Source organism: Lichenostomus cassidix, chromosome Z (genome assembly GCF_008360975.1).
Source record: "Lichenostomus cassidix isolate B80296 chromosome Z, HeHo_3.0, whole genome shotgun sequence".
Taxonomy (NCBI): domain Eukaryota; kingdom Metazoa; phylum Chordata; class Aves; order Passeriformes; family Meliphagidae; genus Lichenostomus; species Lichenostomus cassidix.
The window spans coordinates 16,285,726-16,310,466 of record NC_139511.1 but is presented as its reverse complement, the minus strand read 5'-3'; the positions used below and the strand labels follow the sequence as shown (position 1 = coordinate 16,310,466).

The window sequence follows — 24,741 nt, the reverse complement described above, 5'->3', positions numbered from 1 at the left end:
GTGATTGGATGTTGTGAATCTTTTCAGAAATGCTTTCCCCATGTAGGGAAAAGTTAAAACAGCACATTCCTGCAAATTCTTCACAGCCGTGGCCATGGAGGAGCAGAAGATAATCTATCGCAGCTCTGTTTTGGAGAGTGGCATGTTTTAAAGTTTCTTCATCTGCAAGGAGTTCGCTTAGGGCTTCAGAGGTTGCTTTTGCATTTTTCCCTATCCAACATTCTATACGATCAATTTCTCCAAGGTTGTGGTAAATGGCTGTCCACGGTAGAAAGATAGTTGCAGCTAATTTTTTGCTTTTGGGCCAGGTTGTGATTTCACTATTACATTTTTCCCAGTCCAATAGTGCTACTCCTTGATCTCTTTTTTGACGTTTGAATTGGGCAGATTTCCCAGTCAAAGATGTTGGTTTTTGACTGGGAAGGACTGAATTTTTGGAGGAAGAAAGCCAATCCATTAACTGTTGTTTGTCTGGTGTAAATGTCGCTAATCTACCGAGTGTACATGGGCTTCCTCGTGGATGAGCAGGGATTCCTGCCCAGGCATGGTTGCCGCAAATCAAAAAGAGGCCTTTTGGCAATTGTTTGTGTTGTTCGGGTCCTACTGATCCATGAATTGCTGTGGTCACACACCAATCTCTCGGGGAATATTTTTTGTCTACAGGGATGAGTGAATATTTTATTTTTTCTGGAGCAATGAATGAGATACATTGATCTGCACGGGCTGATCCATGCAGTTCAAGTTCTTGTGGTTCTGCTTTCAGAGGTGGCAACTCTGTGACAAAATTGTCCCAGGCAGCTGCTGAATCCCAGTGGTTATTTATTAATTTGTCTATAAAAGGAAATTCTCTCAGTTTCAGTGGGATTCCCAACAAACAGGACTGGATAGGATCTTCTGCTCTGTCCATGCCTAGACACAAACCTTTTTGTCCCAGAGACTCGGCGAGAGATCGCCAAACGTTAGCTTTTGGTTGGGGTACTATGAATGTTTCAGTTGCAACCATAGAATCCAGGATGATGATGATTTGCAGGAGTTTCTTCATCGTGAAACCTACAAAACAAACATGATTAAACAAAAATAACATTTTTAAACTTAAAAGGGTCTTTCCAATACTGAAGAATTTTTGGTTTCGGGAAGTCAAAATTCGCTAAGGAATATATGTATGATTCAAGAGGTATTTTAACTAAAGGGGGATCTTTGAGTCTGATTTTTTTCTGTTGTTTCCAGTTGAGGATTGAAAGTCGTTCCCAACTGGGTTTGAATTTTTGTTTTGGTTTCGCGAAATTCACTCGAGGGGGATGGTGTTTGAAATCTTCAGCTGTGTACGGCTTGACGCATTTTGCTGGAACCCACCTGGGCCCGGTAGGCGTGGATACGCACGCGTAACCACGTCCCCAGGTTACCAGGGGAAATGGTCCTTCAATGTTTAAAGTTTCTAAATTCCGAACTAACACAGGTGGTTGTATTTTCAATTTTCCTCTCTTGTCGTTCATGAAGTGCCTAAATATAGGCGGCATGGGCTCCTCGGCCCAGGCATTTAAAAAGTTGATGACATAGAGCGCCTTGGCCAACCGCAGGTGAGGTGTGGTGACTTCTGTTGTGGTCCCCAGCTGTCTGTAAAGTGTCGTTTTGAGGGTCTGATGGGCCCTCTCGACAATTGCTTGGCCTGTCGGCGAGTGAGGGATGCCGGTGATATGGCTGATCCCCCATTCTTCGAGGAATTGATTGAATCGTTTGGATGAGTATGCAGGGCCATTGTCAGTTTTGATTTGCCCCGGGATGCCTAGTGTGGCGAATGCTTGGGTGAGATGCCTGATGCAGTCTGTTGTTTTCTCCCCAGAGTGGGCTGATGCAAACATTGCTCCTGAAAATGTGTCCATTGACACATGAACGTATTTCAGTCGTCCAAATTCGGGAACATGTGTGACGTCGGTTTGCCACACCTGACAACTCTCAGTTCCTCGAGGGTTAACACCCATAGGGTAAGTGGGCAGATCGTCGGTGGCACAGTTAGGGCATGCCCTAGTTATTGCTCTTGCTTGTTCTCGAGAGATTCCGAATAGCCTGGCCAAGGCGTGAGCATTTTGATGGAAAAATTGATGGCTCAACTTTGCCTGGCTGAAGTGGTCTGGCGTATTCGGTTTCAGGGCAGAAGCTGCCAATTGATCAGCCCTACTGTTTCCATCGGCGATGGGTCCTGGCAGGTCGGAGTGTGACCTTACATGCGTCACAAAATAGGGATGCTCCCGGTGGGACAAGGCTGTCACAAGCCTCAGAAGTAAAGAAAAGATTTTCGGATTGTCAATTTGTTTTAGGACCGAATTTTCTGCTCTCAATGTCACTCCTGCCACATAGGCAGAGTCTGTGACAACATTGACAGGTTCTTTAAATTTTTCAAACAATCTCACCACTGCAGCAAGCTCGGCAACTTGTGGGGACCCCTCGATTACTTGCACATCGGACTCCCACTGTCCTGTGGCGGGGTTCCTCCAAGTCATAACAGACTTTTTGGAAGTGCCTGAGCCATCTGTAAATACAGTCAAGGCGTTGGGAATTGGTTTTTGTGACAGTTTTGGTTTTTCAAACCAATTAAATGCTGTACTTAGAAGTTTGTGTTTTTGATGGCTTGATGTTATTTGGCCAGAGAACCCTTCGAGAGCCATTTGCAGAGGTTCATTGAATTGCATTTCAAAATCCAATTGTTCAGCTTTGTAAGGCACACGTATGAAAACAAAGTCCTGACCTGCTAAGGCACGGAGCCTTAACCTACCCTTTTTGATCACCTTGGATACAAATTCATCTCGGGTAGTTAACGTCTTCGCCAACTGGTGGGGGAGGAAGATCCACTCGATGATAAGCAGTGGATCAGGTCGGTGTACACTCCACTGGTAAATTAACCCGTGGGTGTATCGGCCTTCCCCCAGGACCACAAGCTCAAAAGGTAGGTCTGGGTCATATCGGTGGGCTTGCCTTTCCGATATGGCCTTTTCCACCTTTCCCAGTGCAGCCACAGCTTCTGGTGTTAATTCTCTTGGGGAGTCTAGCTCCCCCCCTCCGATTAAACAGTTGAAAAGGGGGGCCATTTCCTCGGTTGTGATACCCAGGAGAGGCCTTACCCAATTCACGGAGCCACACAGTTGATGTAAATCACGCAATGTGCGTGGGAGGTTTCCAATTTTCAAACATTGAGGACGGATAGTACGATCATTAATGGTACAACCCAGGTATTTCACTGGTGTTGTTTTTTGGATTTTGTCTGGTCTTATATCAAAACCTGCTTTTGTGAAAACATGTGAAACAACTGTGAGTACTTTTTCAACTTCTGGGCTTGTTGGAGCACACACCAGAATGTCATCTATGTAATGCAGAATGCGGACTTCAGGAAACTGTCGTCTCACAGGGGCGAGAACTCGTGCAATATATTGCTGACAAATTGCAGGTGAGTTTTTCATCCCCTGAGGGAGAACAGTCCACTGAAATCTTTGGAGTGGTTCTGAGTTGTTCAGAGAAGGCACTGAAAATGCAAATTTGGCTTGATCTGCAGGGTGGAGTGGAATGCTAAAGAAAGCATCTTTCAGATCAAGGACAGCCAATTTCCAGTCTGAGGGTAAAAGGGCCGGAGATGGTAATCCGGGTTGGAGAGATCCCATGTCCTCCATGGCCTTGTTAATTTCTCGAAGGTCATGGAGAAGTCTCCATTCGTCCTTACCAGGTTTTCTGATAACAAAGATTGGAGAGTTCCACGGGCTTGTTGAAGGAACAATTCGTCCTTTTGCAAGTTGTTCTGCCACTAGGGTTTTGAGGGCTTTTAATTTTTCAAGGGGCAGGGGCCATGGATCAATCCACACAGGTTCTTCTTTCAGCCAATTAAGACGTGGGATAGCGCCCTCCACCACGGCCCCGGTGGAAAAAACCTGCTCTTTAGGAGATGGAATGATAATTTTTGCTCCCCATTGGCAGAGCAAATCTCTCCCCCACAGACTGTATGAGAGGTCTGCTACAAATGGACGGACAGTGCCTTTTGCTCCTTCTACATTTACACAAACAACTGTTTGGGCACTTCGACGTGCCTGTACATTTCCTCCCACTCCCATAATGGGTGTGGTGGAATCAGTGAGAGGCCATTGGGAAGGCCAATCTCGGCGTGCAATGATGGTAATGTCTGCTCCAGAGTCCACCAGTCCAGTAAGAGTAATTGTTTTTCCATTTAATGTTAAGGATGCTGTCAGCAAAGGACGAGATTTTGCTAGGTTTTCTGACCAGAATACAGATGTTGTGTGTCCTTGGTCAGGGTCTGTTGGCAGCAAATGTTGGAACGTGTCATCATCGGTGTCTGAGTCAGATGTCCAGTTCAGTTCTCGGGTCTCACTATTTTTTTCTGCACGCGGTGAGTGTTCGCGTTCATAATTTAGTTTTTTGATGACTCATTTGCGGCTGGATTAAAATGAATGGAGGGTTTTCTGGCGATTTGAGGTGTAGGTTGTTGTGACGCAGGGCGTGAGGTGTTTGGGGTTCCAGTGTGGGATTCCACAGGTGTTCTCGGAGGAAAAGGAGAAGAACGTGAGAGGGAAATATTGGGACAGTTTCTTGCCAAGTGGCCATGCTGGCCACAATTGTGGCAGGTATACGGTGATTGTGGATTGGAATGGGATCGAGGTCGGGAAGTATAGGCTTTAGGGAATTGTGGTACTCGGAGAGGGGGTTCAAGAGATGGACGGGAACAGGCTTCGATCAGTAATGATAAGGTAATTTCTGTGCTTGGGGGTAAAGATGAGATGATTTGCCTGCATCTGGGATTTGCATTCACAGAGGCTGTTTGAATTATGACTTCTTCTTGCTGTTCAGGATTTTTAAATTGTTTTTCAATGGCTGCTGACAGCCTGTCAATAAAATCAGTAAATAATTCAGTTTGGCCTTGTTTGATATACATGAAAGGTACTAAGGTTTCTGGTTTTGAAGGAACAGCTTTTAAGGCATTAAGTGCTGCTGTTATTAAATCTAATTGAATTGATTTTGTAATGATTTTCACTTGTTCAATCGGATTATTAAATCCTTCTTCTGATCCAATGAGAATTGACATTGTTAGGTGCTGCAGGTTAGGGTTTGTTTTATAATTTGTTAAAAGAGATTGGACCCTCCGTTTAAAATGTGATTCCCAGAGTGTCATTTGTGCTGGTGTTAATAGCACTGCTATAATGCTTCGAATGTCTACTGGACAACGGGTTTCTGATTGGAGTATTGAATCTAAATATGAATTAAAATAGGTTGAATTTTGGCCAAAATTTTTTGCAGCTTTTAAAACTTTTTCTCTCACTGAATGTGGAATTGGAAGCCAGGTAACAGCCTGCGTGTTGCCTCTGTGGATGCTTATCGGGGGTGGTGAGGGACTGGGGAAACTGTGATTAGAATTAGGAGAGAGTTGGGATTGAGAGGGGTGCTGGGGTGAAGGAGGCGGCTGCTTTTTCCGCCTCCGGGCGGGCGCAGCTAGTAAGGTCTGACCACCGGAAGTTGACATGCTGAAGTTCCTGTCAAGATGGCTGCGCCCATGACAGAGTTCTCCGGAGGTGTTTTCTCGGGGTTCGGACCGCCTCTCTGGCGTCATGGAGGAGGCGGTGGACAGGGCTGGGAGAGGGAGTGAAGGGGGTGGATCTAGGGAGAGGGAGGAGGGAGTGAGATCATGGTAGGAGTGGGTTCTGTTCCCGCGGCGAGAGCCGCGGGAGGCTTTTGCGGGTAAACATGGAGGAGTAGATAGGAGGAAGTCATGACGCGATTGGGCGGAAGGAGAGGGGGAAGGGGAATGCTGGGAAGAAGATGCTCGCGACGAATGCTGGGAAGGGGAACGTCGGGCACGCCCACGGACGCTGGCATGGTCGCGGCCATGATCCCTTTGTCTGGATTCCGCGCGGTCTGGGGTGGATTTTTCAGCGTTTTTTGGCGCGGACCTGGTTTTATTTTTCCGAGATCGGGGAAAGCGCGGATTAGGGGTAAGAGGGGTTGAGGGAGGAGTAGAAACAGAGCTGCAGTCTCTGTCTGGGGTTTGGGGAGAGAGAGAAACCCGCGGGTCCCAGCGCAGGCAGCTCCTGGGCGTACTTTTACGGTTTACCTGGGGATTTCTCGCTCCTTTTAGGATAGAGGGGTAAGGAGAAGGGTGTTGGGATAATAAAGGGGAATTGGGGAAAGAAAGCTTTTCAGCAGCAGTTACTAAACTGTGAGTTTTGGAGACCAGGGGGTACAATCGGAGGGCTAATTTTTCATGTAAACGGCATTGAAAGGAGATTTTTTCGGACAGTTCGTCCCAGAAATCCCCTGAAAGGATGTCTTGTGGGTTTTCGGGGGGACAATATTTTAAAATAAAACGTATTAAAGATGTTAAATGGCTTTTCTTAAAGAAAACTTCGTTCTGAACTAAAAGTGTGGTTAATTTGGACTAAATCTCGCCTCTCAGATTCGCGACTTTAGAAAAAGAGCAGCCCATGCTGTCCAAGCGGGGGGGGTGGTCTTTTTCTAAGCCGAAAAACAAAAAACAAAACTAAAACAGTTCCTCTGACCCTCCCCCCACAGCGAGACTCGGTCTCTGCCCTGCAGGGGCACTGGGTGGGGATTCCCTCTCCCCACTCCCACAATGTCACGGGGGACTTACACCACGCGTGGGTCCTGTTCCGTGAGGAGGTCAGGGGCAAAGTAAAGTCGGTGTCGTGAGGTCGCGTTCCAGGCGTCCACGCTCGCTCAGGTCGGGCGTAGGCTCCCACAAAAGCTGGAAAGTTTTGGTGTTGCTCTCAGGTGGAAATTCACGCGTGGCTGGAATGTGGCTGCGGGTGTTTTGGACTCCCCCTCCTCCGCTCGGCGGCGGGCGCGGCGCGGCGGCGCTCGGCGGCAGGCTGCAGCCGCGGCTTTTCGGAGGGGTTTGAAATCCGGTTTTTTGCTGTTTCTCCCGGTTTCTTCTTTTCACGCGGTTTCAGCGTCTTCTCCCACGATGTTCCTCACACGATGATCTGTGGTTTTCCTCACACGGGGCACCATCTGCGGCGGCTACTTCTGAAGTCATAACCAGAAGTGCTTTAAATGCCACAGGAAAGTTCTTTCAGTGGGGAGAAGGGCTGTTTTGAGCTACACAGGAGATGAATTTGGGCTTCTGGAAGTCGACTCAGGTGAGAGAACGAGATGAGGTCTCTTCAGCTTTATTGGGGGTTACATAGGGGATAGGAGAGTTTGGAGAGACATCTGAAGAGCCCCGAACAAAGGCTCTACAACAGGTTATAAGGACACATAACTGAGTGGGTTTACAAGTTTTCAGAACAAATAGAAAAGTGAATACAAGTAATTTACAGTCTAAATTTACCAATGTCTAACTCTGAGATATGCATGCGTCGAGTGGTTGGAGAGAGATAACGGGCCTATACTATCTGTAATACTTTTCTGGGAGGTTGCTGGGATAATCCATCTCTTCTTCACTTTCTTCTGGCACTTCTCCCATTTCATCCCAATCCTCCACATTCTCAAGGGCACTGAGTTCTATCTCAGCTGCTTGGGCCGTAACAGCTGGGATTCTTCTCATGAAAAGATTTCTTACATCAATTGAAATTTTAGCCTGACATTTATAAATCTAACAAGATCTCAAACTAGCTACAGCTTAATGAATAAATTATGACAGTGTTATCTTGAGACAGTCTAATGCTTTAATGGAGACAAATAAGAAAATTATCTTACCTTGCATGCATTTATCCCTTTCCTCTTTTTATGGTATTCTTTTGGCTTTTCACACTGCCTAGCTGTGTGTGAAGTTCATAGTAATTATATCTTTTCTGAGAAAATCAGACGGAGGAGGGTCATAGAATGATTACCATTAAGACAAATCCAAGTTTTACAGATTTCTCGTTGCCTAGCATTTCCTCATTTAAAATTCTATGGGAAATAATGATTACACATTAAATCATTGTGCTATTTGCCTGTTGATCCTGTGTTCACAGCATAGATGCCTTATGTGAACGACAAGCATGAGTAGCACAGGAATACAGAAGCCTGGTATCAGGTCACTCATATGGTATGAACACAGTTCCATCTGACATGACATCTCACAGTCCCAATATTTCCGATACATAAGTGCAACAACCTGACCACACTTTATTTCAGACATATTTCACTACATCCCATAATGATCATCTCCATAACTCTACCAAGCACTGAAGTGAGACTGACACACCTGTAATTACTGGGGTCCTCCTTCTTGCTGTTCTAGGGAATGGGGACAACATTGACCAGTTTGCAGTCAGCTGGGACCTCTCCACGTTGCCAAGACTGCTCAAAAATCATTGAGAGGCTTTGCAATTATATCAGAGACCTCTTTGAGGATCTTTGGGTGAATCCCACGAGGCCCCACAGATTTGTAGAGGTCCAACTGTAGCAGCAGATCCCAGAGAATTTCAGGGTCAGTTGGGAGCTGTTCATTCTCACAGTCATGGTCTTCTAGCTCAGTGTGCTGAGAGTCCCTTGGTCCGTAATAAGTGCTGAAGATGGAGGCAAAGACTGCATTAAACACCCCTGCCTTGTACCTGTCCCTGTTTGTGAGGTGACCATCCTCATCCTGTAATGGGCCAATGTTGTTTTATCACTTCCTGTTGCAGTTAAAGTATTTGAAAACTCCTTTTATTGTCCCTCACAGTTCTGGCTGGCTTCAGCTCCAGTTGATCTTTGGCTGCACAAATTTTCTCCCCCTCCAGTGGGAGTATCATGTCCATATTTTTCCCAGATCACCTGACCTTGCTCCCACTAAGCATACACCTTCCTTTTTTGCCTTATTTCCAAGAATAGACACCTGTTCAGCCAAGCCAGCCTTCTGCCCTGCCTGCTTGACTTCTACATTTGGGAACTGCTGCTCCTTTGCCCTTAGGAGGTGATGTTTAAAAAGTGACCAACACCAATGGACCCCAGCACCTGCAAAAACATTTTCCCAGGAGACTTTGCTTGCTGATTCCCTGACCAGCCTGAAAATTTGCTTTCTTTGGTTCCAGAGTTGACATTTTGCTGACACTTTTCCCTTGTCAGCAGAGATTTTAAACTCGATCACTTCATGCTTACTGTGGCCAAGACACTGATGGCTGTGGCCAATCTCCACTTTGCTCACAACATCCACTCTGTTGACAAGCAGTAGATCAAGGAGGGCATCTTTCCAAGTCAGTTCCCTTAGGACCTGTTCCATAAAGTTGTCATCCAGGCTTTTTAGGAATCTTCTGGTCTGGGTTGTACCAGCTGTGATGTTCCCAGTTAATTTCTGTCAAGTTGAAGTCCCCCGTGAGGACAAGGGCATTTGACTTGGAAGAGTCCCTTCATTCCTCAATGAGTAACTCAATGGCATCATTGTCCTGGATAGGAGGTCTATAGTAGACTTCCATGATGACATCCACATTATTTATTTCATCTAGCAGATACTGAAAAATGCTGCTGATGTTTCATGATTTTTCTTCACAAACATTTGTCCCTTGTATCTGCTTCACAGACTACAAAAAGACAAATAAAAAATCAGTTGTGGCAGGTACAATAAGATGCCTAAAAGTGACATATTTTTAAACTGATAATAAATAAATAAATAAATAAGAATCCTTTTCAGCATACAAATATTTTAATGAAAATTCACTAAGCAGGACACATTGTAATGAAGGAGATTGTATCATTAACTATTATAAGAGGTCTCTATATTTTCTTTCTCTGCAAAAGGAAAGGCCTGACTTTCACTGACAGTAATTACTTCAATCTAAATTTTTGGCCTTGCTTAGAGGATAAGTACACTGTAAGTACTTTGCCAACCTCTGCATCCCATTGAAGCTATTTGAAGTCGTACACTGTCAATCAAAACTGGAATCAACTTTGAAATAAGCACAAGCCCAGTAATTACAACTACCCTTATTTTGTATAAAGAAAGCAAACTTTAAAATCACCTCATTAAGTTGCCAAGACTATTGCTTCCCTCGGAAAGCTGTCTGTCCGTGTTTTAACAAAATGGGAAAATGTGACTCTCAGGACACTGAGAGTGAGGGCCGAGGATTATGGAATAGCTTAGGCAGGGCAAACCACAAAAGGCTTGTTTTAAAAGTAACTCCCAGAGCAGGAGAAGGTTGTCCTTGGCCTTTTGTGAGGTCTATCCCAGCCTCTTAATCTCTGATGGCTTCATCAGCTGTTGTTGAGATGTCTGGTGAGGTCCTTGGCTGATGATTTGTGTTTGGGGCACAAACTGGTGTTCCCATATTTTTAGAAAGAAAAGTCTAATTTTTTAAAAACCAAAAAATTTTAAAATGTGTTTACTTACACCTCACAAGTTCTGAGGTAGTTTTCATGAAGAATTTTGTGTCAGAATTTCACACCCTTTATTTTGGAACAGAGATGTATCATACAAAAATCTTCTAGGGCAGGCTCAGAGTGCTTCACCATAATAACAACATGCAATACACTTAACTGCTCCCTTGGCAAGAATCATATTGTTTAATTGGAAACACCAGCCCAAACAGTTTCAGAGCAATGTTTTCCAGTGTCTCTAAACAGTAGTTAAATAGCTCAGCAAATCTGTCTAGGTGGCACACCTGTATTCTCTTACAGCTCTCTACAGTACTTTTCAGATTGTATTTTTTAAAACACATTTCCTACTGTGTGCTCTTTGCTCACTTCTTGATGTACCCTTTTTTGATTGCTAAAAGAGATTTTTCCTTAATATAGTTTATTTTAACTCCTCCATTCAACTCTTGCTTCTTTCATGACTTACCCAAACAACAAAATCCAGTGATTCACTGTTTTACAGATTGTTTACATTTAATAATTACTTTTTAAGTAAAGAATTAAAAGTTTGTTATAACCTACATGAATACTTCCTGAACACAATTGTTTTTAGCACACTGTATTAAGCAGAGCTAATGTGGTGGTTATAGACCCAGATAAACCTCAAAGCTACAGCAAATGAAGAACTGCCTATCTGATATTCCTTCAGGAATCCTCAAGAAGCAAACTGCTGCCATCATAAAGCCACTCTCAATGATTTTTTAGCGGTCTTGGGATTCTGGAGAGGTCCCAGCTGACTGGAAGCTGTCTAATGTCCCAGTTTTCAAGAAGGTCAAGAATGAGGAACCCAGAAAATACAGGACTGTCTCTCTCACTTCAGTGCCAAGTAAAGCAATACCAAAGATTATTCTGGGCAGTCTTGAACAACACCTGAAGCACACACTCATCGGTCACAGCCAGCACTTCATGAGGGGAAAGTCCTGCTTGTTCAACCTGATTTCCTTCTACAGCAGTTGTCATGAGTAACCCGAAATGCTATTGTATTCCATATCTATCTGTGCCTAAAATTTTTACTGTCTCTTTAAGACCCTGCAGACAGAAAATGGAACTGGGTCGGGGAAGATTTCATGGTCACTTTTGAAGTCAGCACTTCCAGGCAGCTCACTCTCTTCTGCCACATGGCTTTTGCTTCTCTGGCCGCTTGGTTTGCCTCTTGTTTTTTTTCTTGCCTGCACCCACAACATTAGTAATGAGATCAGAAGCTGCATTTCTCAAATCAAGTTGGTAAATACCATATGGGAAGGTAACTAATTTAAGAGTGCCTACCTCTTAAATTATCTTAAACCAAGGAAACTGGGTAATCCACATAGTTGATCTTGGAAAGCCAGTTGATGTAGCTCTCTTTGGACTTCAGCAAAGCCTTTGATACTGTCTCACACAGGATCCTTTCGGACAAAACATCTGGTATACAACTGCATAACCATGTTACATAATGGATGAGAAACTGGCTCAGAGGTCAGGCAGAAAGGGTTATAGTGAATGGAGTGACATCAGACTGGTGTCTGGTCACTAGTGTGTTTCTTCAGGGCTTGAAGGTATGCTTGGCAAGTTTGAAGATGAAGTGAAATTCGGAGGAGGAGCTTTCAAATCCCCTAAGTGCAGAAAGGCCCTGCAAAGAGACCTTGACAAATTTCAGCTCAATCTCCCTTGCCTGGCTGGTGATGCTGTGCCTGATACCCCCCAGGCTGCCCCCAAGGCTTGGCCTCCTGGCTGCCAGGGCACTGCTGACTCATGTTCAATTCACCATCACCCAGGATCCCTAGGTCATTTTCCACAGCACTGCTCTCCAGCCTCTCATTCCCCAGGCTGTCCATAAATCCAGAATTGCCCCATCCCAGGTGCAGAATATGGGACTTTCCCATATGGAAACTTCATATGTTTGGTGATTGCCCAGTCCTCAGATTTGCTGAGGTCTCTCTACAGGGCCTCCCTCCCTTCAAGGGAGTCAACAGCTCCTCACAATTTAGTGTTGATAGCAGAGTTACTCCATGTGTCTTTGAGCTCTGCATCCAAGTCATAAATGAAGATGTTGAAGAACATTGGGCCTAAGATGGAGCCATGGCAAGCTAATGACCAGTGACTCTTCACTGTAACACTTTGTGCCTGACCCATGCCCAGTTGCTCAAGTATCCCATGATGTGTTTATCTGGCTGTGGGCAGGACATTTTGTTCGTAAGAGAGACAGTATCAAAAGCTTTACTGAAATCCAAAAAGGTTACAGCTACTGGCTTCCCTTGATCAACTATGTGGGTTACCTTGTTGTAAAAAGAAATGAAGTTTGTCAAGTAGGAATATCACCTCATGAAGTCTTGTAGAATTGCATTTTGCTGTCTATTTATCTGATGTATGTGGTTCAAGATGAGCTGCTTCAGAGAGTTTTTTAGTGAGAGCCAATCATTCTAGCTGGTTTCAAAGAACTTTTCCATCAGGGGAATGGAAAGCTGTCTTTGATTATCTCTGAAACCAAAAGATGCAGCTAGATTTTTCTGTGTTGCTGTTTCCCTCTACAGCCACAGTAGTAATCACTGAGCATCTGCTTTACTTACAGTGAACATCCTCAATGACTTAGTTTATGATGTATTTCAGCTTTATGTTTTATACTATCCTAAAAAACTATGTTAAACACAATTGCAGGGTTAGATTAAACAAATAAACAAAAAAACCAAACCAACCAAAAACCAACCAACCAAAAAAAAAACCAAAAAACCCACAAACCCCAAAATAATCCCCCCCCCAAAAATAGAAAAAAACCAAACCAAACAACCAAACCCCAAAACAAAAACCAACCAACCAACAAAAAAAACCCAAACCCAACCGAACAACCAACCAAAACAAACCAATGGACCAACCAACCAACCAAACAAAACCACACAAAAACCTGAGTGGAAGATTGTATTTTATCCTTACCCCTTTCTACCATGTTTGAATATTTATACTGCCAGTTTCTGTACTGTCTAGTATTGGCAGCACAACAATTGTATTTAGAGACAAAGCCTTTCTATGTTTGTGTTTATGCTGTGTTTTTGGATTGTCTTCATTATTCAGGGCATGCTCTAAATAATGCAGATGAGAGGGATTTTGGAGGCAGGGGGGAGTCTTCTCCTATGCACTGGAAATTTATACTGTCTTCCTGGGATCTTTCATCTTGTTGAATATATTTTGTTAATTTCATTTACTTCATCTCTTCTTCCACTGTGTGTCCTAAGAGAGAGAAGGAAAGAGGAGTCTGCAGAGACAGAGCAGATCAGATGATCAGACGCTGCTGGAGCAGTGATGCAATCCTCTTGCATTTTGAATATCTGCGTATTTGAATACCTTGTCCCTCGCAGACAAAGAATGTAGAGCAGCTTGAAAGAAAATCACAGTTATATTATTATAGAATCATAGAATCACAGAATATTCTGAGCTGGAGGTGACACACAGGGATCATAAAGTCCAGCTCCTGAACGTGCACAGGACAGCCTCGAGAGTCATACCACAAAACTCTTGAGGACCTCTGGCAGGCTTGGTGCTGTGGCAAGCACCTCCCTGGAGAGCCTGTTCCAGTGCTCAGCCACCCTCTGGGTGACGAACCTTTTCCTGATATCCAAACTAAACTGTCCAACCTAAATGCAGCATCAGGACAATCCCTCAGGTTCTTACCCTGTCATCACAGAGAACAGATCAGTGCCTGCACCTCTTCTTCCCCTTGTGAGAAAGTTGTAGAATCTGAAGAGTAAAATTAAATATTGAGATTCCATGGTCAGAAATTTTGTCACTGCACTGTATTTACATTCAGAAAAAAATGTCAAAATACAAGGGGAATATAAGTTTTTATTTAAGGGAAAGCTTCTGAAATCTTTTGTAACTAAGGTGGAGTGACAGAAAATTAGAAACTTGCTGGCAGAGGTTGTTACCCAATCTGGCAGATATTTAAAAGCTGCATGTATAAAGAGTAAAAAACACATTAAGTCAGATTAACAAGATTCAAAGTTTCTTCTGAAAGAAAGCTAGTTAAAATACATGATGTTATATAATGAAGTAATTCAAACGACTACCCATCTGTAAAGCTAGAAAAACTCACATGTTTCTGGGACACCATAGTCTAGTTATGCTACACATGTTCTCTGAAACTCATGTAAGAGCAGCCTTCAACTATGGTTAAAACAAAGTCTACAGTAAAGGCACTGAACCAGGGCTGAAGCAGCACTGCGGAGAAAGGAACATAGGTACAGAAACATTTATGTTGCTGGTGCCTTAACTCTAGGGTTGGGTAAAGGAATCATTTGTTCATTCCCCTGCCTAATATTGGATCAATTATAATTGTGACAGTCTTGAGAGGTGTGCTATTCCCTATGCCAGAGTTTCTGTTGAATTCATAAAATTTCCTTAGGCACTCTATTTCTGGTTGAGTTTGACAACAAATACCATGTGGTCATTGCTTTTTTTTTTCATCTAGTCCATTATATCTGCAGACAGATTACTCTAGTTATAATTTGGTATTTTTACTTGTATGTCGATGACTCCTCAGATGACACTGAACATCCTTGGAGCCATACAAAGTAAAGGTTAACAATGGGTTGGAAATATAACCAGCATCTTTTCCATATCCACTGTCCTGAGGGCTGGGAACTGGGACAGTGACTCGATTTGTTTTGCAGGTTGGTCCATTCAGGCACAACCTGTTTCTGAAACTACACCTAGCTCCTTGAAGGGCTGCTCAAAACAATTTCCAGTAAGCTTTGCCCTAAGCTGGTCCCAGTCTCCTGCATAGCTCTTTCTTCTGTGCACAGGTTAAAAGGCCTCAGCCTCTTTCTGTTTCCTTAGAAACCTTCCCTTCTGTTCTGTCCAAACATATTTACTAGTGTGGCTGTTATTAAGGAGCTTTCCTCCATCTTCACCTGTGTCTCTCTGTACAAAGATGAGGAAGTTTCCACAGTGTCATAGACAGTCAGTGGATCCAGGTCCAAGGAGTGTCACAATGGGCAAAAGAGGTAGAGATTTAGAAGGACAGATTTGCTGTGGAAGACAGAGAGATTGCTACAGAGGAATTGCTCCTCTAACTAAGGGAAAAGCTCAATATTTTCAACTTTTCAATGGCTTCCCTTTTTTTGAACCTGGAGGAATTACTATGTCAGCTCTCCTGTGTAACACATTTTTATTAAAACTGCCTTTCTTCCGCCTTAATTTTTCTCACTACTTTTATTTTTCTTCTAGTTCTCTCATTTTGCTATTTTCTTTTTTCTTTTTCTGCCATTTATCTCCAGGTATAACCTAACTTCTCTATTCTCCTAGTGACCTTTACACATTATTCATGGTATTTCCCTGACCTCTTCACTGTTCTACTTACTTGGATGTTCTCTCCCTAGTTCTCCTGATAGCTCCCCTTGGACAATCCTTCCTTCAGCCTTTGCTGTTGAATTGAGGAATAAATGCTGTGTTTTTTCAGTGCTACCTCCATCTTTGGAGAAATTTAAAGCCAACAGCAGGCTATGAGCAGCAGTGAAGAAGAATGAATTTTAAATGTAGTCTATGTTTAATTTATTATTTATCTTCAGCTCATTAGCAATGCCTGTACAGTTAGAGATTGAGAGAAGCTTCGTTAACCTTAATTATTTTTTTCCTGCTACTAATCCTACATCCCACACCCACTTTATGTGCTATACTAGAGGAAAGCAACAGAGGCCAAGTGGGAAAGGCATCAAAAAAGCTGGTGATACCCTTTAATTTAATTAATTTTGAGCAGGATAAATGGGACAATAAACTCTCAGGAAGGAGTTTTTCAGATTTGACTCGGACTTCCTCACATCACAGGATCCTTTATGGATTCCGATACCTCGATAGTCATGCAAGCACATACAAGAAACAGGGACACTTATACTTTGAAGAACTGTATGGAGATATACCTTGTGCTCTACTCTCATTCCAAAAATATTTCCTTTTTCTTTTTTTTATTTTATTTTCTTCTGTAGTCCTTGAATCAGAAAGTGATTCTTACTGCCTAAAAGTACAATGTGTTTAGTTGATCATAATTTATATTTAGTTCTGGACATAACTACTCACAAGTGCTATAGTGGTGACTTAAAAAATTAATGAATGACTTATTATATTAATAAATACTTTTTTCATTTGGTTTTCCTTGGAACATTATGCCAGCCATTATTGATTCTGGTTGTTCTGAGTTTATGTTTGGATGTCCCTAGCTTAGAGCCAGTATTATGCCTTTTGATGTAAACTGGTGCAAATATATTGGAAGGTTCCCAGTAAGTGAGTTTAAAACACCCTGCCACTGTGTAGAAAACCTGTGTGGTTTTAATTCTTCCTAATGCCACACCCAGACAGCGTTTAAGTTTACTGGAAGAAATCTGAAAGCAAATATTGATCTTTGACAGATTTGGCTGTAGAGGTGATTTTATGGGAATCTGGTCTGGAAAGTCACTGATTTTTATGTACATGGTAAAGTGATTTAATAAAACAACTTAATAAGACACAACTTAATGCAAAGGGATGGATGGAACCAAAGAATTTTTTGGATAAGATGTGATGTGAAGAGAGGAAAACACAACTAAAGAGAGAGAGGGAATAAGAAAAAGAGCCAAAACATTGTTGAAGAGAGGTAAAATAAAGGTCTCTTAATATTCTGCTAATAATAAAGTACACAGTTAATTACATAATAGTTTATAATAATGTATTATAGAAAATAATACTGATTTATGTGTATTACTGCTTTCAAAATAACCACCAATGTATTAAATAGATGTATTTGTTCAAATGGATATGACATGAATTTCCGCAATTATGGAAGTTTAGGAGATTTCAGCAGGATCAGTATTTTCTTGCTGACTTTGGTACATGACAGATCTGCAGCATACAAAGGTGAAGATTTTGTGCATTTTTTTAGAAGCCTCTTGGATATTCTGAGAATGGCCAATTTTCAGTGAAGAAAACCAAGCAGGTTAAACCTATGTCCAGGATTTTCGTATTTGTGTCAGTATCTGCAGCATAAAATCACTTTCTTGTGCTAGGCAGACACAGCCACAGAATAGACCAACATTTGCCTGAGAGGTGCTTTTCTTCTGAGGTGTATTAACCATCCAAATGTATTTTTCCTATAAATTTTGCACTGGCTCTGGTGTCACAGTGGTTCACTCTGGATGTAAGCACAGGAATAAGTCTTCTGGAGCAGACAAATCTCTTCACCCTGAAGGGTGAAGCAGTGCAGTGTATCTGCAACATCATATGACCTATATCCAGTACAGGAAGCAAACACACTGCAGGAGCCCTGAGCTAAATCCCCCCAAAAGCCAACTACTCCTTGCAGTGCAGTACCTCATTCAATGTTAAGTTGGGGATTCTTATATTATGTTGAGTTATAGAGGTTAGATTTGTCAGCCTAAAGTTCGGCAACTCCATTTAGCCATGTCAGGTCAGAAAGAGGCTGTACAAATCAAACCAACTCAAACAAATCAAACTCACTCTCAATATTTCTATCAGTGAATGTAATTTCCAAAACCACCACAGAAATCTTGCCAATCACTGGAGAATCTAGGAATACCGGAGTTGTGCTGAGTTACTCTGACTCCATATGGTATGAAATCAGACTTTTGTTGCTGTGCCAGCAATGAAAAGCATAATACTGGCAGCAGCTCCAGAAATTTGTGCAAATTTGAAATGTCAATCATGTCTTTGGATGTCTAAAAGATATCTAATACAAAGTTAGAAATAGTTGGTTAGGGGGTTTTTGAGGGTTTTTTTATTGTTGTTGTTTGCTTGGGGTTTTTTTCCAGCATAACTTGTCTTCAGGCATAAATTTAAAGTCATCACTGTATGAGGTTGTAGGAAGCCATCGAAGTTGTCAATGTTCTCATAGATGATTTGTGATTTTTAGTTTGCAGAGTGATTCTGCCTTTTTAGTAAAGTGCCATCAAACTGAACAATTTGTGTTTTGACAGCTCTTTATGTCAGTGTTAAGCCCGTTCAAAATCAGAAGCGTATATTGAATGGACAGTTAAGAAATTAAGTTTGTGGTAACCTTTTCACAAAGGCTCTACAAATGCTGAATTGTTTATCTGCTGATTTAAGAATTAGTTTAGTTACTTCAACAGTGCCCCTTTTAGCTTTAGAAGCACCTATTTATTGAAATTATTAAACCCATTATGATGAATAATCACAGCATTACAGAACCACAGAATGGGTCAGGTTGGAAGGGACCACAGTGGGTCATCTGGTTCAACCTCCCTGCTCAAGGAGGGTCACCCCAGAGCACATGCCACGGGATTGTGTCCAGATGGTTCTTGAATATCTCCAGCAAGGGGTAATCCATAACATCTCTGGGCCATCTGTTCCAGTGCATGGTCACCCACACAATAAATAAATTCTTCTTCATATTTGGGAGGGATTTCCTTTGAATATATGATATAATGCATAACAAAACCTTGAAAGTATTTAAAATATAAAAACAAAATATATATTTATCCCTTTTTCTTTAAAGGCTTCCTCCACCTTTCAGAAGGGATGCTAAAAACCATCCTGAACTTGAACAATATGATTTCTTTTGATTGAAAGGTGTCTGAAATTAAGCTGGACTCTATTTAATGTCTATCATTAGTGAACTACAGTATAGGAAGTAGGAAAGAGAAGGAAGTGGGACTCAAAGCAAGGCTATATTTTGATCATATCTTGAATTTTCTTTGAGAAGAGTTGTGAGCTAAATAAACAGTGTATTCATTAAGTGCAGAGTGGTCATTCTGAAAAAATTCCAAATTAATGATAGTTTATTCCATTTCTCAACCATGGTGAGAATTGCTTCTATTTTAATTATATGATAAAGGGCTGTAGGTCCTCCTTTGTTGTTAGTTCCTTCTCATTTCAGATAACTGGCAGGTTATACTGAAGTTTAAACAAAAATACTTCTAAAATATATCTGTCTCTGAATTCTAAAATTTGTCCTTCAGGTAATGATTTCCTTCTGCTTTGGCTTCCAAAGCTTAAGTAAAATATACTGCTGATCAAAATATTCTATTTTCTCTATGGTTTTTCATGCTACTTCCAAATTTTTCTCTTACATATTAGCCAAAGTCTAATTGTTTTTCTGTATTTTCCCACTACAGTTTCCAAATAAAAAAAATTCTTTTCAGTTTAGATTAAGACAAATTCATTGAAAAGACAAAAAACACAAGCAACCTAATTTTCCTGTCTTTGCTTTATTAAAATCTGCAGGGATCACAACTATATGGCTAAGAGGAAAGCACAAGATACAGATGTGTGCATTTGAAGGGGTAGAAGATATGGAGTCTACTTGGAATTTTCAGTTGAGTGGGTGGTTAGGAAAGGATGCAACACAAGTTTTAGTTCAGAAAGCAAATAAGATTTAGATGAACTTTTAACATGAAAACTGGTTGACCACCTCTAACAAAAACCGAAAAACTAACAAACCAAAACCAAACAAAAAAAAACCACAATAAAAAACTGCAAACTTAATTAAATATATGCACTGGGAACTGGAGAGACCTTGTGGCAACATGTATAATGAGAAATGAGACAACTAAATGAGCATGAAGGTCTGTCTATGAGTAAAATCGGTATATAATTTTTCAACATTCCCTCAGAATTTGGATGAAAAATGATGAAAAGTTTTAATATTATTGCCTAAAATATTTCCTTTACCACATTTTGATAACTTCAGAATTCTTCTAGGCCATGCTATTAAAACAGGTCTGTTTTTCTAAGAAAATGCTGCCTGACTGCCAAGTTGATCAGCATGCATTGCTTCTACAGGTCTAAAGCTATACCTGCAATGAAATATGGTGAACAGTTTCATTTTATTGTCACTCTGTTGTTTTACCCCTTCTAATCAGTGACGTTGGTGAGTTATTCTGTACAAGTTTTACAAGGTGATGCAAAGGAAATTATAGTGTAAGACATGGTGTAATAAGGGAGTTAAAAAATATCCTACAGCTAAGAAAATTTATCCTGCGCATAAATACCAGTAAAACCTTGTTATCAATCCATTAACAAAGAATAACTTTATTTAATGAGTAGAAATCTTTGCCTAGGAGCTCATCAACTTTAAGTGCATATTTCATTTTTTGCCTAAAATTAAAAGGGAATCCTATTTTCCTTTTTTTTTTTTTTTCTGCTCTCTTACCACTCAAAAGAGTACACAATGGAGCTGTATGGTAATTGGGAATTCTCAGATGTGTTTTGAAGAGGTAGTTCTCTTCCATTCCAATTTCCAAATCCTGCGGTTGTTAGAAAGTACATGAGTTACCAAATCTACAAGAAAGAATGCAAAGCTATGGGTCCCAAATCATTATTAATATCTAGCTATACTAATTTTGTTTATTTGGAGTGGTAAGTAAGAGGTAATCTAGCTGATATTGTGTTATGCTGTATCTTGGACTAAACCATACAAATAATTTTTAATTTCCTTGACCACCTGATTAAAAATCCCCGAATTTTTAATGCCATTGAAACTCAAACCAAAAGAACTATGGAAATCAATTAGAGTTTTCAGTTCTGCTTGTAATTATCCATGGTCTTGGTCCCATAATGAATCTTGTATTCTACCTCAGCAAGAACATAAGTGAACACAACTTTGGCAACAAAAACTGAACACAGAAAAGTGGTATTAAAAGCCTTCAGAACTCTAATGAACTCTATGATGACTTGGGAAAGGTGGCCAGTTTGCTCTGCCCTTTCTTTCTCCATATTGTAAAATGATGTGCTAGTTTGAGCTGGGATAGAGTCAATTTTCTTCACAGTAATGAGGATGGGGACGTGTTTTGGATTTGCGATGAAAACACTGTTGATAATTCAGGGATGTTTTCGTTATTGCTGAGCAGGGCTTACAAAGAGCCAAGGTATTTTCTGCTTCTTACCCCCTACAACAGTGATGAGGCTGGTGGGGCACAAGGATTTTGGCAGAGCAGAGCTGTGACAGGTGACCCCAAATGACCCCAGGGATATTGCACATGACCATGTGATGTCACACTCATGAATGAAAAACTGCATGAAGAAGAAAAAGTGGGGATGTTGGGAGTGAAGACATTACTTTCCAAAGTCCCATTAAGCATGACGGAGCCCTGCTTTCCTGAACACCTGCCTGCCCATGGAAAAATTAATTCCTTGTTTTCCTTTGCTTTTACATGAGGCTTTTGCTTTACCTATTAAACTGTCTTTATCTCATCCTACAAGTTTTCACACTTTTAAACTTTTGATTCTCTCTTCCATGGGTGGGAAGGAGTGAATGTCTGTGTGGTGCTTGGCTCCTGTCTGGGGTTAAACTACAACACATAAGAATAATAGTTTTTCCCTTCTTGGGTTTTCTGTAACATTCTACTTCACACTTCGTTTATACAAAAGACAAAACATTGTGCAATCATTGTTTACTCTTAAGATATTGCATGAATAAATTAAAAATAGCACATAGGAAAGTACAAACATAATCTTGAAAGTTTGACATGATATTTGTAAGGTCTTTGCCATATCATTAGATAGTTCATATATCCACAGAGTCGTGGAATGGTATGGGTTGGAAGACACCTTAATGATCAAAGTTCCAGCCCACCTGCCGTGAGCAGGGACACCTTCCGCTAAGTGAGGTTCCTCAAAGCCCTGTCCAATCTGTCCTTGAACACTTCCAGGAATGGGGCATCCACAACTTTTCCAGGCAACCTATTCCAGTGTCTCACCATCCTTATAATGAATTATATTATCTTCCCTAAATCTATACCTATCCTCTTCTCTTTCAAAACTGCTACTCCTGGTCCTATCACTCCACTCCCTGATGAAGTGCCCCTCTCCATCTTTCCTATAGACTGCCTTCAAGCATTTAAAGACTGAAATGAAATCTTCCTGGAGCCTTCTCCAGGGCAAAAAACCCCTTCTCTCTCAGTCTTTCTTCATGGGTTAGCGGTTCAAGCTCTCTGATCATCTTTTTGTCCTCCACTGGACCCACCCTAACAAGTCCATGTCTTTCTGGTGCTGAGGGCTCCAGAACTGGACCCAGTACTCCAGGTGGAGTCTCACAACGAGTGATTACAGGGGCAGAATCACTTACCCCAGCCTAATGGTCATGCTGCTTTCAATGTAGTCCAGGATTTAATTGACTTTTCGGTCTTGAAGTCTCACATTGCCAGCTTCTTTTTAATTTTCATCCACTAATATTCCCAGACCCTTCTCTGCAGGACTGTTTGAAATCCATTCATCCCACAGCCTGTACTGATAATGGGGATTGTCCTCACCCAGATGCCAGAAGTTGTACTGGACTCTGTAGAACTGCCTAAGGTTCACATGGGCCCATTCCTCAAACCGTTCAAGGTTTCTCTTGTTAGCACCTGTTCCCAGAAATTAATCAGCTGCACCACTCAGCTTGCTGTCATCCACAAATTTGTTGAGACTGCAGCCAACCCACTCTTTCTGAAACGAATAGAATATTTAGCACTACTGGCCTCAGTATGGATGCTTGAGGGGATCAGCTGTTACTGAGTTCCATTTGTATACTGAACGGCTGATTGTTGCTTTTTAATTCTGGCCATCCAGCTGAGTGGTCACTAGTTTCCAGGATCCTCTTTCCTATCCTTTTTTAAAATCATCAGGATGTTTCCCTTTTTCCAGCCACTGAGGACTTCACTGACTGCCATGACTTTTCAAATACAATGGAGAGTGATTAGGGGCAACATCAGCCAATTCCCTCAGGACAATTGGATATGCGTCAGTGGATCACATCAGGTTACTTGAGCCTGATTTTCTCCTGTGATGAGAGGGACTGGACTTCTTTATCTCAGTCACTGCCCTGAGACTGAAGGTCCCAATAGATACAAGAAAAACAATTTCCAGCAAAAAATGAAAAAAAGGTTTTGTGTACTTCAGCCTTCCCCACGTTAGTTGTCATCAGATCCCCTGTATTATAGGGGTACAATTTCTTTTGTCTTCCTTTCCTGATTAATGTACCTGTATGAAGCCCTTACTACTCTTCACATTCCTTGCCAAATTTAGTTACAGCTAAATTTGTCCCTTAGGTTTCCTAATCTCATGCTTATACTCCCAACCCATATCCCCAAAATCTTCCAAGGATGTGTGTCGCTGCTCCTAGTGCCTATCCTTTTTCATTTTGTGTTTCAGCATGACTAAAAGATCTTTACTCATCTCTGCTGGTCTCCAATTGTCCTTGTCTGATTTCTTGCATAGGTCATGTGCTCTGAGAAAAATGTCATTAAATATCTGACAGATCTCTTCTACTCCTTTAATCCTGAGGGCAGTTTTGCAGAGGTCTGTCCCATCCACCAATTCTTTTAGCAGCTGAAACACAGCTTTCACAACGTTTAAGGTCTTATATCCTTTAGGAGTGAATTTCACCAAGGTACAGTCACTGCAGCCCAAGCTTCTACCAATATTGACGTCTCCAATAAATACAGGACAGCAAACTCTGAGAAAGAACTACAAGTACAAAATTCATCCTTGCAGGAGACTTTTTTTTGTATTAAATTATGGTGGAAAAACAATAAAATGAAGCTGAACTTCACCAATACCTAAAACTGTTAATTTTTTTCAGTTTTTGGAATTTCAACACTTTAATATGAAATATTATGTGGATGAAGTACCTGCTAACTGATTGTGACTGTATGATTTCCTTATCTTCATATAACTGTACTCAACATTTTATTGTGTAGAAGTGTAATGCAAAACAGGAGAAACTTCAATGCGTAATGCACTGCAGGTGCCATCGAGATCTGTGTGTGAGGCTCCTGTAAGCCAAAGCACCTTCAAACATCAGTCAGTGTAAGCACAGGCACACTTGGAACTGTTTGCAGAAGTCATTTCCAAAACATCTTGATTTGATTAACCAAACATCAGTGTTTGCAAATATTGAATGCCACCCCAGGGGAAGTAAGTGGGAGCAGTGTCAGAATCAGGGGTCTTTCACAAATAGGGGTGGACTCTTCCCAGCCGAAACTGAAGCAAACCTCTTGTTTTCTAATCATGCTGCCAAAGAGACAATGTAAGGTGAATAATAGATGGGGCTATTTTAAGATCTGGCAACTGTAGGATTTCAAGTAACTACATTTTTCATTTTGCTTGAAATCAACTTATGAGAAGGAACTTATTCCCTTTGCAGTCCAGTATCAATCCTGAGCATCCAATAAGACTTTCAGAAGTAAGAAAGAGATTATATATTGTTTGCTACTTTGTGCAGTGCATGCATTTCATGATGGAATTACAAATAACATTTGGGAAGGCCGTTCTTGTCATAACCTGGAAGTAAAGCAGTCTCAAATAGAGATTATATTTCTACTTTTGAGACCATCTCAGAAATTTCAAAACAGTATTTTCTGCATTCGAGATCAGAGAAAGACTACAACAGCTTATAGAATATGTAAATTGAAAGGGACCCACACAGACCATTGAGTCCAGTTCCTGGCCCGGTGTAGCACCATT

General features: G+C 41.4%; 1 long non-coding RNA gene across 1 annotated transcript; it reads right to left on the bottom strand.

Annotated features, from left to right (window-relative positions):
• Window positions 1-13,324: 13,324 nt before the first annotated feature.
• LOC146424436 (uncharacterized) lies at window positions 13,325-15,212 on the bottom strand. Its single transcript, XR_014847079.1, has 4 exons — window positions 15,165-15,212; window positions 13,966-14,031; window positions 13,639-13,670; window positions 13,325-13,549 (listed from the first exon to the last, which is right to left on the bottom strand). It is a non-coding gene; the product is annotated as an uncharacterized LOC146424436 (long non-coding RNA).
• Between the last annotated feature and the right edge of the window lie 9,529 nt (window positions 15,213-24,741).